Genomic DNA, 18226 nt, shown 5'->3' with positions numbered 1-18226 from the left:
CAAATGAAAGTAGTTAAAGAGGTTGAAAGTCCCATCGAAAATCTATATCCAGAAATTGTGGAAAAATCAAAACGGACACTTAAAGATCTGAAAATTATTCAAAAGCCAACTACTCCGATTTTAAACAATAGTACAAACCTCTCACAGGCCGTTTCCTTGCCTGATCTGATGGAGGTTGCACTCGAAACCAATTTACCTGGTGAACCCGTAGTGGGGAAGGTGCAAAAACCTGACAGATCACAACCTTTTAATCGAAAAAGAGAGAGACCTCCCTCCCTCTCTCCTCCTACCATAAGAAACATTAAAGTCACGACTTCCAATAAATATGATATCTTGTCTGCTGATGTTTCTGAACAACTAGAAGGTAAATTGAACCAATCAGAAATTCAAGTTGAGGTCCACCATCCTCCTCAACAATTAGATCAAAAGGACACAAAGAAAAAGAGAAACACAAAACCCACTATATCAAGATCCTCTCTAGAGTTACCTCCGGGAAACATTGTTAGATCAAATAGTGCCATTGGGAAGACTTCATCTAAGGTGTCTTCCAAAAAATAAAACATAGTTTTTTCCTCCATTCTGCAATGGAATTGCCAGGGTTTAAGGGCGAAATATGAACAACTTAAGCTCCTCATACGTGAGCACTCCCCTATAACAGTATGTCTACAAGAAAGCAAGCTCGATGCTAATACTCCTTGTTCTCGAGAGTATGTTAGCTATAGGACACCATATGATCAACGAGCAGGGAGCCATGGGGGAAGTCTTATATACATTCGTCGAGATGTTCCCCAAATATCTTTGTCTATCTGTACCCCTCTGCAGGCAGTGGCTGTACAGATTGATTTAGGAAGAAAATACACAATCTGTTCTCTTTACTTGCCTCCAAATGATAACATCTCATATGATAATATAGTAGAGGTGATTAAACAACTCCCACAACCCTTTCTCTTACTAGGAGACCTTAATAGTAGACATCCTTTATGGGGTGATGTTTTAGCAAATGCAAGGGGTAATATTATATCGTCAATTTTGGAGAATGAAGATGTCGGACTCCTCAATACAGGAGAGCCCACACATTTTCATGTACAGACAGGTACCTTGTCCTGCATTGACCTATCAGTTGCAAGCTCTAACTGTCTTCTCGATTTTAATTGGAGAACATTAGATGATTGGCATACTAGTGATCATGCACCAATCATTATAAACACCAACAATGGTCCACCTTTACAAAGATCACCTCGATGGAATCTTGATAAGGCGGACTGGAATAGATTTCGGGAGTTAAGTGAAATTGAAGGAAATGCAGAACAGTTTGAAAGTGTTGATGATGCCATAGACTTACTTAATGGAACTCTTCACACAGCAGGAGTGAATTCCATTCCCAAAACAACTGGGATATTCAGACGACGACCAGTCCCCTGGTGGTCGTCAGAACTAACTGCCCTGCACAGAGCCACAAGAAAGTCTTTAACTCGATTGCGCATGCACCGTAATGAGGAGAATTTAGTCATATACAAGAAATGTAGAGCACAGTTCCGCCGTGCCATGAAAGAAGCTAGGCGCCAGTCTTGGATGTCCTTTGTTTCTTCCATTAATAGTAGAACACCAACATCATCTGTGTGGAGGAAAGTAAAAAAGATAGCAGGAAAATTCACCCCAAACCCACCACCAGTGTTAAAGATAAATGGCCAGTATATGACTGGAGCAACCGAAGTTAGCAATGCCCTGGCTGACCATTTCTCAAATGTATCGTGCAAGTGTCAAGCAGCTCCTGGTCACCAGTATAGGAGCAATGAAGAAAAGAAAGTTTTAAACTTCGCAACAAGAAAGCAAGAGTCATACAATTCTCCTTTTACTGAAAGAGAATTTGATTCTGCTCTTGCTACTTGTAACGATACAGCCCCTGGACCCGATGGAATTCCATATGCAATGATTAAACATGTACCTTATAATACAAAGTTATTTATTTTAAGTATTTTTAATAGAATATGGCATGATCATAGTTATCCAAGTGTTTGGGAACTAGCCATTATTTTAGCCTTTTTAAAACCCGGTAAGGACAAGTTTTTAGCAGCAAACTACCGACCTATTGCATTGACATCTTGTTTATGTAAAATCATGGAGAAGATGGTCAATGCAAGACTGATTTGGTACCTTGAAAAGAAGAATATTTTATCACCCATTCAATGTGGATTCAGGAAAATGCACTCAACGACTGATGTGCTGATACAACTTGAGTCCTCCATTTGTGAAGCCTTTGCTTCCAAACAGCACCATGTGACAGTTTTTTTTGATCTTGAAAAGGCATATGATACCACATGGAGATACGGTATACTTAAAAGAATCCATGAGTGCGGATTGAGAGGTGAGCTACCACTATTCATCCAGTCATTTCTTTCACATAGAGTTTTCCAAGTGAGAGTTGGGGAAGCTCTATCACAGAGTAAGTGCCAGGAAGAAGGAGTTCCTCAGGGGAGTGTGCTGAGTGTAACCCTTTTTGCACTAGCAATTAATGGGATATCCTCAGTCATTCCCCGGGATGTTCTTGCAACATTATTTGTGGATGATCTCTCCATATCATTTGCTGGAGCCAGAATGGCAATGGTTGAGAGAAAAATCCAACTCTCTATTGATAAAATTATCCATTGGGCCGATATGAATGGATTTAAGTTCTCAACAAGTAAAACTACAATTGTCCATTTCTGTCGTATACGGGGAGTACATCCAGACCCGGATATATACATCAAAGGTCAACGGATCCCATGTGCAAGTGAAGCCAAATTTTTAGGGTTGATATTTGATTGTAGGCTTACATGGGTTTCTCACTTAAAAACATTAAAAGCTAAATGTGTTGAAGCTATGAATCTTTTAAAAGTCTTGTCCCATACATCATGGGGGGCAGACCGCAATACAATTTTAAAATTATACAAGGCCTTGATATTTTCCAAAATTAGTTATGGATGCGAAATATACTCCTCAGCAACCCCAAGCCGGTTAAAAATACTAGATTCAATACATCATGCTAGCATTAGATTGTCCACAGGAGCCTTTAGAACCTCCCCTATCACAAGTCTCCTTGTTGATGCTGGGGAGTTGCCTCTGGACCTTTACCGAATGTCCTCTATTATTCGGTATTGGTTTAGATTGCAAAGACTCCCCAATTCTTCAGCCTTTCAAACTGCAAGCCTTGTAAGGCACTCAACCTACTTTGAGTTGCACCCAAAATCTCCTCAACCTTTTGGGTTTCGGGTTAACCAATTATTAAACAATCTGGATATAATTAGAAATAAGGTGCTTCCATTCAAGGTATCATCAACGCCTCCATGGAAATTACCTGACATATCTTTTTGTAGATACTTTATTGGAGTTAAGAAGAATTTGACTGACTTAGAATCCAGGTCTCTTTTTATTGAACATGTTGAAGAACATAAAGGATCGACTTTTATATATACTGATGGCTCCAAATCTGATGCTGGCGTTGGATTTGGAGTACATAGTAATGATTTTAATTGTAGAGGTGCACTTCCTCTAACAGCTTCCATATTTACTGCCGAACTGTATGGCATATTAACCGCTATTGAGAAAATAGCTTTGGAAAAGGAGGGTAATTTTACAATTTTTAGTGATGCAAGGAGTGTTCTTCAAGCTTTAGAAGTTTTTAATTCTAGTAACCCTCTAATTTTAAAGATTTTAGAATGGCTTTTTATTATTGGACGGAAAGGTATAACTGTGCGATTTTGTTGGGTTCCAGCACATGTAGGTGTGTCTGGGAATGAGAAGGCAGATTTACTGGCGAAGAATGCGGCATCCGAGTTACTACCAAGGAGGTATCCCATTCCATGTAACGATTTCCTACCTTACATCAAGAAATTGGTATGTGATAAATGGCAACAGCACTGGGATAGTCAAGATGGCAATAAAATGAGGGAAGTAACAAATATCATATCACCTTGGAGGTATAACATGATTCCCCGAAAATGGGAGACGACTCTTTGTCGTCTCCGTATTGGTCACACACGGTTGACACACGAGTTTCTGCTGAAGGGCCAACACCAACCGTATTGCGAGGACTGCTTAGTACCTTTAACAGTGAGGCATTTGTTGACCGAATGCCCTAATTTTACTGACTTAAGAAATAGATATCTGTTTGAGGCTCGAGGTGAGGATGGCAGGTTTATCCTTGCCAAGATTCTTGGACATGATGTGTCTTACTATGCGAGCGGAATTTTTAGATTTATTTCAGAAGCAGGTCTTCTGAAAACTATTTAACTATTGTAATGACTTCTTAATTTTTATGGTTTTAATCGAATTCTCTTTTAATTTTCATATACAGTAAATGGTATCGGCGTCAATGACCTTAGATGTCAGGATGCCAAAAAAACTTTCAATCAATCAATCAATCAATCCTCCTTGGTGTAATCCACCTGTTAAAGTATGTTTTACGGCAGGAGGGAAAAATACCTTACCTAGTAGGGTAATAAAAAGTGAGTTTTTAAATCATGCTGCTCAACATCATGGGAAACATGTTTTTACAGATGGCTCCAAATCGGCTGCAGGAGTTGGAAGTGCAGGTGTGGTGGGGGATATTGTTATTAGAAGGAAACTCCCATCCTCTTGTTCAATTTTTACTGCTGAGCTGTACGCAATAATTCTCGCAGTCCAACATATTTTTAAAAATGGCAACCAAAATAGTTTTTATACAATTTTTACGGATTCCAATAGTGTTTTACTCTCATTAAAACAAATTATGCCAGGCCATCATCTAGTACAAGAGGTGCAGGACTGGTTAGTACTTCTGCAGTCTAGGAAGAGTATCAGTGTTCACTTCTGTTGGGTCCCTGCCCATGTTGGGGTGGATGGGAATGAACAAGTAGATAAGGCAGCAAAGGAAGCTTCAGGGCTAAGTAATCCATCCCCCTTGAGTATTCCTTACAAAGATCTTAAAAGTGAGATTCATCTTTACTGTAAAAATAAGTGGCAAGCTTGATGGTCTGAACTGACCACCAATACAAAATTGAAACAAATCCACCCAATGGTGGATAAATGGTCATCTTGTAATTCTAAAAGTAGAAGGGATACCATTATTTTAACTAGGCTGCATATTGGCCATACACATGCAACGCACAATTATTTAATGAAGAGTGGGGAAGGGAGACAGGCCCCTCTTTGTAATACCTGTCAAGTGACAATGGATGTTAAACATATTTTAGTCGATTGTCCTGTTTTTAATGTTCAGAGGAGGACACATTTACTCGAGGACAAACCTTTAAGAGATATACTGGGGGAAAACTGTAATACCCTGAACTTGAAAAAATTTATACAAAGTATTGGGTTATATTACGAGCTATAATTGATTTTATTAATTTATTTATTTATTTTACCCTTTTAATCCCTATTTATTTTACCCTTTTAATCCCTATTTATTTCACATCTAGATTTTATTGTATGAAAGTGTTACGATTTGTATTAAAGGTTAAAATGATACTAAATGGTGTGAGTACAGATATGATTGAATGATTTTCGTTATATAGCGATGAATGGCCTTTGATGCCCCAGTGCTTGGCTTAATGCCTAAATCCTATATTCAATTCAATTCGGGGCAAAGGGATGTCTCCCTTGCGCGTCTGCGCATTCATGCGTAGTTGCACACCAACGCTCTCTTGCTCGTCAGCGCTCTCCTGCTCGCCAGCGCTCTTCTGATGATCAACGCCCTACTGCTCGACAGCGCTCTTCTTAGGACAACGAACATCCTCCTGTTCCTGCTGCGCGCCCAGCGCGCCAACGGTCTCCTGAGCGCACTAGATCTCCTGCTCGTGATCGCGCACCTGCGATTCCAGATACTGACACGCGCCCTGTGCGCCCATGCCCACCCACGCTCCCTAGAACTCCGGTTGGGGACTTCGGCAAGGACTCAACTTCTTCTCGTCCTCGCGATCCTGCTCGTCAGCGCGATCCTGCTCGACAGCTTTCTCCTGCGCGTACATCCAAAGTTCCTACACACCCACGCGCCTCCTCTTCCTGAGCCCGCTCGCGGGCGTTCGCCTTTGCGCGTCGCGCCGACAGTTCCTGCGCAGCCTTTTACGCGCTGTCTCCCTGCTCGCCAGCGTTCTCCAGCGCGACAGCGATCTCTGACGCATCAACGTTCTCCTGCTTGTCAGCGATCTCCGGCGCGTCAATGGTCTCCAGCGCGTCAGCGTTCCCCTGAACGCCGGCGATCTCCAGATCCTCCGCGTGATCTATCGCCTGTGCGCAAGCGCTCTCCTACGCGTCAGCACCCAGCAGATCCGGAGAAACATAGGTCCCCTGCGATCAGCTTGCCAACACGCGGTCGCTCACCTGCTCACCTCGTTCGCCCACGCGCCGGCGTGTTCACGCGCTCACTCGCCAGCTCGCCCACGCGCCCGGTTGCCCGCGTGCCCGCTTGCCCGCGTGCCCGCGTGCCCGCTTGCCCGCGTGCCCGCTCGCGATCGCTCCCGCGCTCGTTTGTTTCCGCGCGATTGCGCACCCGCGCTCCAACAGCCCCTCGCGCGCGACTCTTTCGTGTCACCCTCGCGCAAGCATCAGCACGATCCCCGTTCACGTCGGGTTCCGCAGCTCGCGGCAGCAGCAGGGACGCGTGTCGCCAGGTCGCAGTGGGGATCGCCTCCACCTAAGCGCAGGTCTCTATTGCAGGACAAGGAAGGACCTTCGGAGAGGTCAAGGCAACTTCCCCTTCTTTTTTGCAGGCAGGTCCAGTGGTGTCCACTCCGAAGGATCGCCCGATCCCCTTCCCTCCAGCGGGAATTTCGTACTCTGTGTCCGTGTCTCGGCAGTCCTGGTTTGGTCCTTCGATGCGTGCGTTAGTGAAGGCGATGAAGCCGGCACTCGCCGATCTAGGACACAAGCCAGCGACGGCCTCACCCCCGCTGAAGAGAAGGAGAGGAGTGGACTTCATGGTGACTTCTACCAGGGAGAAGTTGGTTCCTAAGAGGTCCGTCAGGAAGGCCCCGTCCCCTTCGCAGTCGTTTTCTCCTTCTCCCGTCGACGAGGCTTTTCCGTCCTCGGGAGAGTCCAGTGAGGCGGCGGTCTCCCCCTCGGCACCAGGGGGGGAGTCACCTCCTCGTGGAGGAGAATCGTCTCGCGCGGAAGGTGCCTACCAGACCACTTTGCTGGAGTCTTGTATCCCGCCGAGGAGGGAACCCAAAGACTCCAAGACGTTGCCGAATTCTTCTGCACGTATTCGTCAGGAACCAGCTAGACCCCGGGAGAACGTCCACGTGTCTCCCTAGGAAGAACTTCCGGGGACAGGAGACTTAGCTGCCTGTCCGCAGGGAGGAGAGCAGCAAGAGTCTGAGCATGCCTTCTGGCAGGTCTTGGGCCTGATGAGTCAGCTCAACGGGTTCATGGACCATGTGATCGTCCCCCCGTGAAGGCAAGGACACGGTCCTGGATCAGGTTTATGGAACTCAGAAGCCCCCAAAGGCCAGCGCGGTTCTGCCCTGGTCCCAGGGGCTGAAGAGTGCCAGAGCCAGGACCAACGCTCAGCTCGCAGTACTCGCTACCTCCAGTCGTTCCTCTGCCAGGAACAAACTCCTCCCACCTCCTTGTCTCCAGCAGAGGAGGTATTTTGAGATCATAATGGAGTCTAGCCTCACTCTTCTCCTCCACCATTCGGTAGAAGAGCTTACTAGGGAAGTTCCTCTTGAGAAGCTCTCCGCCCGGCAGGTGACGTTCTCGGCGTCGGAGATTCTAAGCCATGAGAAGGTCGCGAAGTGCGCCATGCAGGCCACTTCGTGGCTGGATGTCTGGCTAGGTTCTCTGGGCATCCTATTGCGCTCTGAGGATCTGTCTAAGGAGAGCAATAGGAAGGCCCTGGAGACCTTCCTCCTCTCGGGCACTCGCTCCATTGAGTTCCTGGCGCATCAGGTTACCAACCTGTGGGCCAAGTTGGTGCTGAAGCGTTGTGATGCGGTGACCGAGAAGATCCATCCGAAGGTCCCCGCCGTGTACGTCAACAGGCTCAGACACGCCTCTCTCCTTGGAGGAATTTGTTTGAGCCCCAGGACATGGAACGTACAGCCGAGAGGTGGAGGAAGTCTAGTCAGGACTCCCTCCTCCATAGGGCCCTTGCATCTCGGCCCTACAAGCCTCCAGCTCCGCAGCAACATCAGCAGCAGCCTTGCAAGACACCGAAGCAGGCGCCAGCAGCTAAGAAAGTGGTGTCTAAGCCCCAGCCCTTTACTGCCAAGGGCAAGAGGGGCGGTAAGTCCTCCATGGGAGGCAAGACTCCTAGAGGGAGCGGCCGCGGCTGCAAACGCTAGGAGTGGCAGTCCCCCCGCATGTCCACCTGTGGGGGGATGCCTTCAAAGTTGCGTGCACAGGTGGCAGCAACATGGGGCCGATGCTTGGATGGTCTCCGTGATCGGCCAAGGGTATCCCGTCCCATTCACGACATCTCAACCTCCCCTGACAGCGAATCCAGTGTTGTTGAGCTCCTATGCTATGGGATCGGTAAAGGGGCTAGCCCTTCGGGCGGTAGTCGAGACCATGCTCAAGAAGGATGCTCTCCAGGAGGTCGTCGACGGCTCCCCAGGCTTCTTCAGTCGACTCTTTCTTGTAAAGAAGGCGTCTGGAGGCTGGAGACCCATCATCGACCTCTCCGCTCTGAACAAGTTTGTCAAGCAAACTCCGTTCAGCATGGAGACAGCGGACACGGTCAGACTTGCGGTGAGACCACAAGACTTCATGTGCACACTGGATCTGAAGGACGCATACTTCCAGATCCCAATTCATCCGTCTCTCAGGAAGTACTTGAGGTTCAGCCTAGACAGCAAGACCTACTAGTTCAAGGTGCTGTGCTTCGGTCTCTCCACAGCACCTCAGGTGTTCACCAGAGTGTTTACCCTGATTTCGTCTTGGGCGCACAGGAACGGCATCCGTCTCCTCCGTTATCTGGACGACTGGCTGATCCTAGCAGACTCGGAGTCGACCCTTCTTTGACACCGAGATAGGCTTCTGGAACTTTGCCAGGATCTGGGGATCGTGGTAAATCTCGAGAAGTCCTCTCTGCAGCCGTCTCAACGACTGGTTTATCTAGGCATGTTGTTAGACATCAATCTCCACAAAGCTTTTCCATCAGACGACAGGATAGCAAGGCTGAGGAGGGTGGCGGAACCCTTCCTCAGGCGAGAAGAGCTTCCTGCCCAATTGTGATTGCGTCTCTTAGGTCACCTGTCCTCCCTGGCCCGTCTGGTTCCAAACGGCCGTCTCAGGATGAGATCCCTGCAGGCGGCTCAAGTCCCGGTGGAATCAAGGATCCGATTCCCCAGACTTCCTGGTCCCGATAGGACCTTTGGAACAGGCACACCTACGGAGGTTGCTGGTCGACGAGAACCTGCGAAAGGGAGTGGATCTTCTCGTCCTCCCCCCGGAATTGACACTGTTTTCGAAGGGGGGGGGGGTGCACATTCTGAACCAGAGGACCTCAGGCCTTTGGTCAGAATCAGAAAAGTACCTACACATCAACCTGCTAGAAATGAAGGCCGTTTTCCTGGCTTTTCGACAGTTCCAACGGACCCTGGCGGGTCACTCCTTGGTGGTGATGAGCGACAACACCACGGTAGTGGCTTATATCAACAAGCAGGGAGGTACTTTTTCGCAGCAGCAATCCCATCTGGCAGTAGAGATTCTGAGGTGGACCGAAGTCCACTCGATAACATTATCAGCTCGCTTCATTCCTGGCAAGAGGAATGTGCTCGCCGACATTCTGAGCAGGGCTTCGCAGATAGTGAGTACCGAGTGGTCTTTGGATCCTCAGATAGCCAACAAAGTCCTGACTTTGTGGGGTTCCCCGACTGTGGATCTGTTCGCGACAGCTTTGAATTTCAAACCGCCCCTGTACTGCTCCCCAGTGCCAAGGCACTCTGGTAAGATGCATTCCAACGACGGTGGGACAACATCGACGTGTACGCCTTTCCACCTATCTGTCTGATGAGAAGGGTGCTCAACAGGACCAGACTATTGGTCAACTTGTCGATGACTCTGATAGCTCCGCTATGGCATCACGCGGAATGGTTCCCAGACCTTCTGCAGCTCCTGACGGAGCTCCTGAGAGAGCTTCCCCCATGACACGAGCTTCTCAGACAACCACATTGCACCATCTTCCACAGAGCCTTAGCCTCGCTTTGGCTTCACGCCTGAAGAGTGTCCAGCGTCTCCTCATGGAGAGAGGCTTTTTGCAACAGGTTGCAGAGAGAATGTCTCGGCACCTGCGAAAGTCCTCTGAGGGAGTCTACCAGGCGAAGTGGAGTCTTCTGTGGTTGGTGTCGTGGGAGGGGTATCTCTCCACTCGATGCCACTATTCCAGCAATAGCGGAGTTTCTCGTTTATTTGCGGGAGGAAATGTGCCTTTCGGTGTCAGCGGTGAAAGGCTATCGCTCAGCCTTAAGCTTGGTTTTTAGGCTGAAAGGAGTGGACATTTCTTCCTCGCTGGAACACTCTACTCATACGTAGCTATGAGCTTACCTGCCCTCAGTCGGAAGTGAGACCTCCTCCTTGGAACATGGTTCGGGTCCTTAGGGCTCTTAAGAGACCTCCCTTCGAACCATTACGCCAGGCCTCTGATCGCCACCTGTCTTGGAAGACAGCTTTCCTGCTCGCTTTGGCCTCTGCCAAACGAGTTAGTGAACTTCATGGTCTCTCGTACGACGTCGCCCATTCAAGGGGATTGGGGCAGGTAACGTTCAGGTTCGTCCCTGAGTTTGTTGCCAAGACTCAGAACCCTGGAGTGCCGGACCCACGGTTCGACTCTTTCAGGGTCGCGAGTCTCCGTTCTGTAACAAGCGACCCAGACCAGCTGCTATTATGTCCAGTGAGGAGTCTGAGGTGTTACTTGAAGAGAACAGCTGCAGTTCGTCCTCAGGTGCAAGCATTGTTTGTTAGCACAGGCAGGACGAAGAGGAGGGTCACCAAGAACACCCTCACGTCTTGGATTCGAAGGGTTATCCATCACGCCTTGAATCCGGACCCTCCTCCGTCACGTCACCCTAGGGCACACGACGTCAGGGGCATCGCTACGTCCCTGGCCTTCAAGAGAAACTTCTCTGTGACGCAGGTACTTCAAGCTGGGGTCTGGAAGCGTCAGACGACCTTCACAGCCCACTACCTGCAAGACGTGACCCACAGGAGCCTCGATACTTTTTCTATCGGCCCTGTGGTGGCTGCACAACAGCTGGTCTAGCCTCAGGCTCCTCTATGGACAAGTAGCAGTAGGTTGAGGGCATTGTTACCCGGTTTTAGTCTGCATGAATGAAAGAGTATGTCTGACCCTTACTTCTTTCTTCATCCTCCCCTCTCTTGGGGAAGCAGCATCCTGGTCTCCGCATAGCTGACCTCAACCTCTGCAGGTAAACCATGCTTCCTTGTGCTCCTATTATTAAGCTTAATACTGTCGCGTCCCCCATACCCTGACGAGGTGGTATTGGGAGCGTCCTATCCTGGATTCCTATCTAAAGGTCTCAAGGTCAACTTCATAGGACGAGTCACGCTCTTTCTCCACACACAACTTATGTAGGCCACACGTTCCTTGCGAAGCGACCCTCTTAATGAGAGAATGCCTTGATGAAGTCATTGAGCTTCAGCACGGCATTCTATTCCCGTGCTGAAACTTGGTGACGGGCAAGAGGGCTCTCGAACTTGGGTAAATTGCTCCCCCAGTTCGAATCTAAATTTCTCTCTTAATTATCTTTTTCTTCCTCTTTATATTGCTTCAACCTTCTCCTAATATTATAAACTTTCCTTCATGTTGCTGTCCCAACCCTATGAGTAAAATTTCCCATATGTATGTGTATATATTTACATATATATGTGTTTATTATTATTTTTTTTTCTTTTTATGGCATGGATGTTTCTACATCTGTTATTGCCACTTGGGCGGATGTTTCTACATCCGGTATTGCTGCCTGCTTTGATGAATGGGAAAGGTGTCACGGTTGGGAGGTGTTTGTGCTCAAAGCTATATGTGAGAGTATTGGATGATCTCAGCCATCCCGTAGATGGTTTGGACCTTTTTGGCGGAACTATTCTCAAGTGTTGGGTCTTCGGAATCTAGGGGGATCCAACGCTTGGGGTAGGACTCTCGGCTTTTGGCCAGAAGCCCGTCATTACAGATATGGGGAGGATGATTCCATAGTTTCTTGGTCTCAGTCCTAACAGGCGGGTTCAGCTTACACCTGTGCCTCTATATCTGTTTTGATGCTATCCTTCGGGTAGGGTATGGAGTGGACCATCTGGGAAGTATACTCTCACTGTGCCGGTAGTGGAGAGTGTAAATTTCCTTCCCAACATGTGATGCCTTAATGTTCTCAAGCAGGTAAATCAAACTTCAAAAAATCACTCTTCTCTCTTCTTTTTTGTGATGGATTCTTGTGAAAATGACCCCACCTCCCCTGGATATGCTGACTCGCGACCGGCACTGTTAATGACCTCTGGCAATTCATTTAAATAAAACTCCGTTGACGACGTAGGAACTAAAAAGGACTATTCTTTAAACACTCGGAAAAAAAGTAATTTGGGCAACACAGGAAAATTGAATGTCCTGCACATTACCCAAATCCCATTAGAAACTAATTATGATATGCTACATAAAATATTTGAGTGTTATGGATTAATAAAAGAAATTAGACTGAAACTTCAAGATGATAATTGGGAATCTTGGTTATCATTTAATTGTCATGAGGAAGCATTCAATGCAAGCCGTAATATTGTTGATATTAAAGTAGGTAATATGAGTGTTAAGGGTGCTCTGTGTGATGGGGCACCTAAAGATCTGGATGTCTACAGACCAGCAGACTGGGCTGATAAAGATATAGAGGCAGATATGCCATCCCAAAGAAAGCCAAAACCACCAATGTGGTTTCTTGCTCAATCTGTAGTAGGTACGGAAAATTATTTCAAGGTCTGCAAATTTCTTCAGAGGAAGGTAGGTACGATCGCACCTGGAGATATATCTCGATTCGGTAAGAAAAGTTACTTGATAAAGGCCAAGTTATACACACAGTCTGTTATACTGTCCAATTTGAAGACAGTAAATGATGATATAAAATTGGACATCAAACCCCATCTAAACTTTAGCTATGGAAGGGGAGTGGTTTTTAATAGGGATCTGTATGAATTTACTGAAGAGGAGATATTGACTATGTGTTCTCTATCAGTGTGGAAAGTACATAAAGTACCTGGAACATCAATGATTGTTCTTACTTTCCAGGATGCCGATGTACCTTCCCACATAGACATAGAAAACGAAAGGATCAGAGTTCAACCTTTCAAGCAAAAGCCACTGCAATGTTATAATTGCTTTAAATTTGGACATCCTTCCAAAGTTTGCAATAGTGAAAGAATTTGTAATACTTGCTCCAATATTTACCATGGGGAATGTACATTTGAGGCAAGGTGCTTAAACTGCAACTCTAATCATAAATCTAATGATAGGAGCTGCCAGTTGTATAAGTTAGAAGTGGCTGCCCTCAATAAATCAATTATTGAACATGTAAGCGTGGGGCATGCCAAGAGATTATTAAATAAATCTAATACTAATGCAAAGACATTAAAAACAGGAGAAAAAGTTCCTCGGGAATCATCTCACCCACCTACTACTGTAGGTAGTTCTCGAAAAAGGAATTCACCATCTATTGATAAAGTGCTGCATAAGACAAGAACATCTCCTAAAGATTTATCATTGAGTATCAACCAAAAGACATTGTCCACCACTATCAAACCTTTGTCCCCCATTACAAAGGATAGTACTAACCTCTCCCAGGCCATATCCTTGCCTGATTTAATGGAGATTCCACCTGACACCAAGTAATCAGGTGTACCTGTAGTGGGGAAGGTACAAAAACCTGGTAACTCACAACCCACTAATCGTAAAAGAGAGAGACCTCCATCTCTCTCACCCCCTTCCATAAGAAATACTAGAATTATGACATCAAATAAATATGATGTTTTGTCCGTTGATGTTGCCGATCAACCAGAAGATAATTTAAATAAATCAGAAATTCAAGTTGAGGGCCACCATCCCCCTCAACAAATAGATAAAAAAGATACAAAGAAAAACACCAACGTAAAACCCAACATAACAAGACCATCTCTGAAGAAACCTACAGGTAATAATGTTAGATTAAAAACTGCGAATGGGAAGACCTCATCCAAGATGTCTTCCCGAAATAATCCATAGTTTTCTCCTCAATTTTGCAATGGAATTATCAGGGTTTAAGGGCAAAATTTGAAGAACTCAAGCTCCTAATTCATGAACATTCCCCCATAATTGTATGTCTACAGGAAAGTATGCTTGATGCTAACACTCCTAGTCCTCGAGAGTATGTTAGCTATAGAACACCATATAATCATCAAGCAGGGAGCCATGGTGGAAGTCTCATGTACATTCGTCGAGATGTTCCCCAAATACCTATGTCTATATGTACAACACTGCAGGCAGTGGCTGTACAAATTGATATAGGAAGAAAATATACCATATGCTCTCTCTACTTGCCTCCAAATGATAATATTTTATATGATGATTTAGCAGAGGTCATTCATCAACTCCCTCAACCATTTCTCTTACTGGGAGATATGAATGGTAGACATCCTTTATGGGGTGATATTTTAGCAAACACAAGGGGCAATATTATCTCATCAATTGTGGAGAATGAGGATGTGGGACTCCTTAATACAGGAGAGCCCACACACTTCCATGTTCAGACAGGTACTTTGTCATGCATTGACCTTTCAGTTGCAAGCTCTAACTGCCTTCTTGATTTTGATTGGAGGACATTAGATGATTGGCATACTAGTGATCATGCACAAATCATTATAAACACCAACAAGGGTCCGCCTTTGCAAAGATCGCCACGTTGGAATCTAGACGAGGCAGACTGGGTTAAATTTTCTGAGCTAAGTGAAATCGAAGGGGGTGCAGAACAGTTTGAAAGTATTGATGATGCCATAGACCTACTGAATGGAACTCTCCATACAGCAGGAGTCAATTCAATTCCCAAAACAACAGGGTTATTCAAACGATGACCAGTCCCATGGTGGTCTTCAGAACTAACTGCCCTCCACAGAGCCACAAGAAGATCTCTAACACGATTGCGTAGACGCAGAACTGATGAGAATTTAATTATGTACAAGAAATGTAGGGCACAGTTCCGTCGTGCCATGAAAGAAGCAAGGCGCCAGTCATGGATGTCTTTTGTTTCCTCCATTAACAGTAGAACACCACTATCTTCTGTGTGGAGGAAAGTAAAAAAGATAGCTGGCAAATTCACCCCCAACCCACCACCAGTGTTGAAGGTGAATGGCCAGTATGTAACTGAAGCAAATGAAGTTAGCAATGCCCTGGCTAATCATTTTCCAAATGTATCCAGCAAGTGTGAAGGAGCCCCTGGTCACCAGTATAGGAGCACTGAAGAAAAGAAAATTTTAAATTTTGCAACAAAAAGGGAAGAGTCGTATAATTCTCCTTTCACTGAAAGAGAATTTGATTCCGCACTTGCTCATTGCAATGATACAGCCCCTGGACCCGATGGAATTCCATATGCAATGATTAAACATGTACATTTTAATACAAAGCTATTTATTTTAAGCATTATTAATAGAATATGGCATGATCATAGTTACCCAAGTGTTTGGGAACTAGCCATTCTTTTAGCCTTTTCAAAACCCGATAAAGACAAGTTTTTAGCAGCAAACTATCGTCTTATTGCATTGACATCTTGTTTATGTAAAATCATGGAGAAGATGGTCAATGCAAGGCTGATGTACCTTGAAAAGAAAGGTATTTTATCATCGATTCAATGTGGATTCCGAAAAATGCACTCAACAACTGATGTGTTGATACGACTTGAGTCTTCTATTTGTGAAGCCTTTGCTTCCAAACAGCACCATGTTACAGTATTTTTTAACCTTGAAAAGGCATATGATACCACATGGAGATATGGCATACTTAAAACCATTCATGAAACCGGATTGAGAGGAGAGCTGCCACTATTTATTCAGGCATTTCTTTCACACAAGAGTTTTTCAAGTGAGAGTTGGGGATACTCTATCAGAGAGTAAGTGCCAGGAAGAAGGAGTTCCTCAGGGTAGTGTGCTGAGTGTAACTCTTTTTGCACTAGCAATTAATGGGATATCCTCAGCCATTCCCCAGGATGTTCTCTCAACATTATTCGTGGATGATCTCAAAATCATTTGCTGGCACTAGAATGGCAATGGTTGAGAGAAAAATCCAACTCACTATTGATAAAATTAACCAGTGGGCTGACATGAATGGATTTAGGTTCTCGACAAGTAAAACTACAATTGTCCATTTCTGTCGTATACGGGGAGTACATCCAGACCCGGATATATACATCAAAGGTCAACGGATCCCATGTGCAAGTGAAGCCAAATTTTTAGGGTTGATATTTGATTGTAGGCTTACATGGGTTTCTCACTTAAAAACATTAAAAGCTAAATGTGTTGAAGCTATGAATCTTTTAAAAGTCTTGTCCCATACATCATGGGGGGCAGACCGCAATACAATTTTAAAATTATACAAGGCCTTGATATTTTCCAAAATTAGTTATGGATGCGAAATATACTCCTCAGCAACCCCAAGCCGGTTAAAAATACTAGATTCAATACATCATGCTAGTATTAGATTGTCCACAGGAGCCTTTAGAACCTCCCCTATCACAAGTCTCCTTGTTGATGCTGGGGAGTTGCCTCTGGACCTTTACCGAATGTCCTCTATTATTCGGTATTGGTTTAGATTGCAAAGACTCCCCAATTCTTCAGCCTTTCAAACTGCAAGCCTTGTAAGGAACTCAACCTACTTTGAGTTGCACCCAAAATCTCCTCAACCTTTTGGGTTTCGGGTTAACCAATTATTAAACAATCTGGATATGATTAGAAATAAGGTGCTTCCATTCAAGGTATCATCAACGCCTCCATGGAAATTACCTGACATATCTTTTTGTAGATACTTTATTGGAGTTAAGAAGAATTTGACTGACTTAGAATCCAGGTCTCTTTTTATGGAACATGTCGAAGAACATAGGGGATCGACTTTTATATATACTGATGGCTCCAAATCTGATGCTGGCGTTGGATTTGGAGTACATAGTAATGATTTTAATTGTAGAGGTGCACTTCCTCTAACAGCTTCCATATTTACTGCCGAACTGTATGGCATATTAACCGCTATTGAGAAAATAGCTTTGGAAAAGGAGGGTAATTTTACAATTTTTAGTGATGCAAGGAGTGTTCTTCAAGCTTTAGAAGTTTTTAATTCTAGTAACCCTCTAGTTTTAAAGATTTTAGAATGGCTTTTTATTATTGGACGGAAAGGTATAACTGTTCGATTTTGTTGGGTTCCAGCACATGTAGGTGTGTCTGGGAATGAGAAGGCAGATTTACTGGCGAAGAATGCGGCATCCGAGTTGCTACCAAGGAGGTATCCCATTCCATGTAACGATTTCCTACCTTACATCAAGAAATTGGTATGTGATAAATGGCAACAGCACTGGGATAGTCAAGATGGCAATAAAATGAGGGAAGTAACAAATATCATATCACCTTGGAGGTATAACATGATTCCCCGAAAATGGGAGACGACTCTTTGTCGTCTCCGTATTGGTCACACACGGTTGACACACGAGTTTCTGCTGAAGGGCCAACACCAACCGTATTGCGAGGACTGCTTAGTACCTTTAACAGTGAGGCATTTGTTGACCGAATGCCCTAATTTTACTAACTTAAGAAATAGATATCTGTTTGAGGCTCGAGGTGAGGATGGCAGGTTTATCCTTGCCAAGATTCTTGGACATGATGTGTCTTACTATGCGAGCGGAATTTTTAGATTTATTTCAGAAGCAGGTCTTCTGAAAACTATTTAACTATTGTAAGGACTTCTTAATTTTTTATGGTTTTAATCGAATTTGCTTTTAATTTTCATATACAGTAAATGGTATCGGCGTCAATGACCTTAGATGTCAGGATGCCAGAAAACTTTCAATCAATCAATCAACCATCTGCAAGAGAAGCTAAATTTTTAGGTTTGATATTTGATTGTAGGCTTACATGGGTTTCTCACTTAAAAGCGTTGAAAGCTAAATGTGTTGAAGCTCTGAATATCTTAAAAGTATTGTCCCATACATCATGGGGGGCAGACCGCAATACTATTTTAAAATTATACAGGGCCTTGATTTTT

This window comes from Palaemon carinicauda, chromosome 19 (assembly GCF_036898095.1).
Source record: "Palaemon carinicauda isolate YSFRI2023 chromosome 19, ASM3689809v2, whole genome shotgun sequence".
Taxonomy (NCBI): domain Eukaryota; kingdom Metazoa; phylum Arthropoda; class Malacostraca; order Decapoda; family Palaemonidae; genus Palaemon; species Palaemon carinicauda.
Note: the sequence above shows the minus strand (reverse complement) of the source record.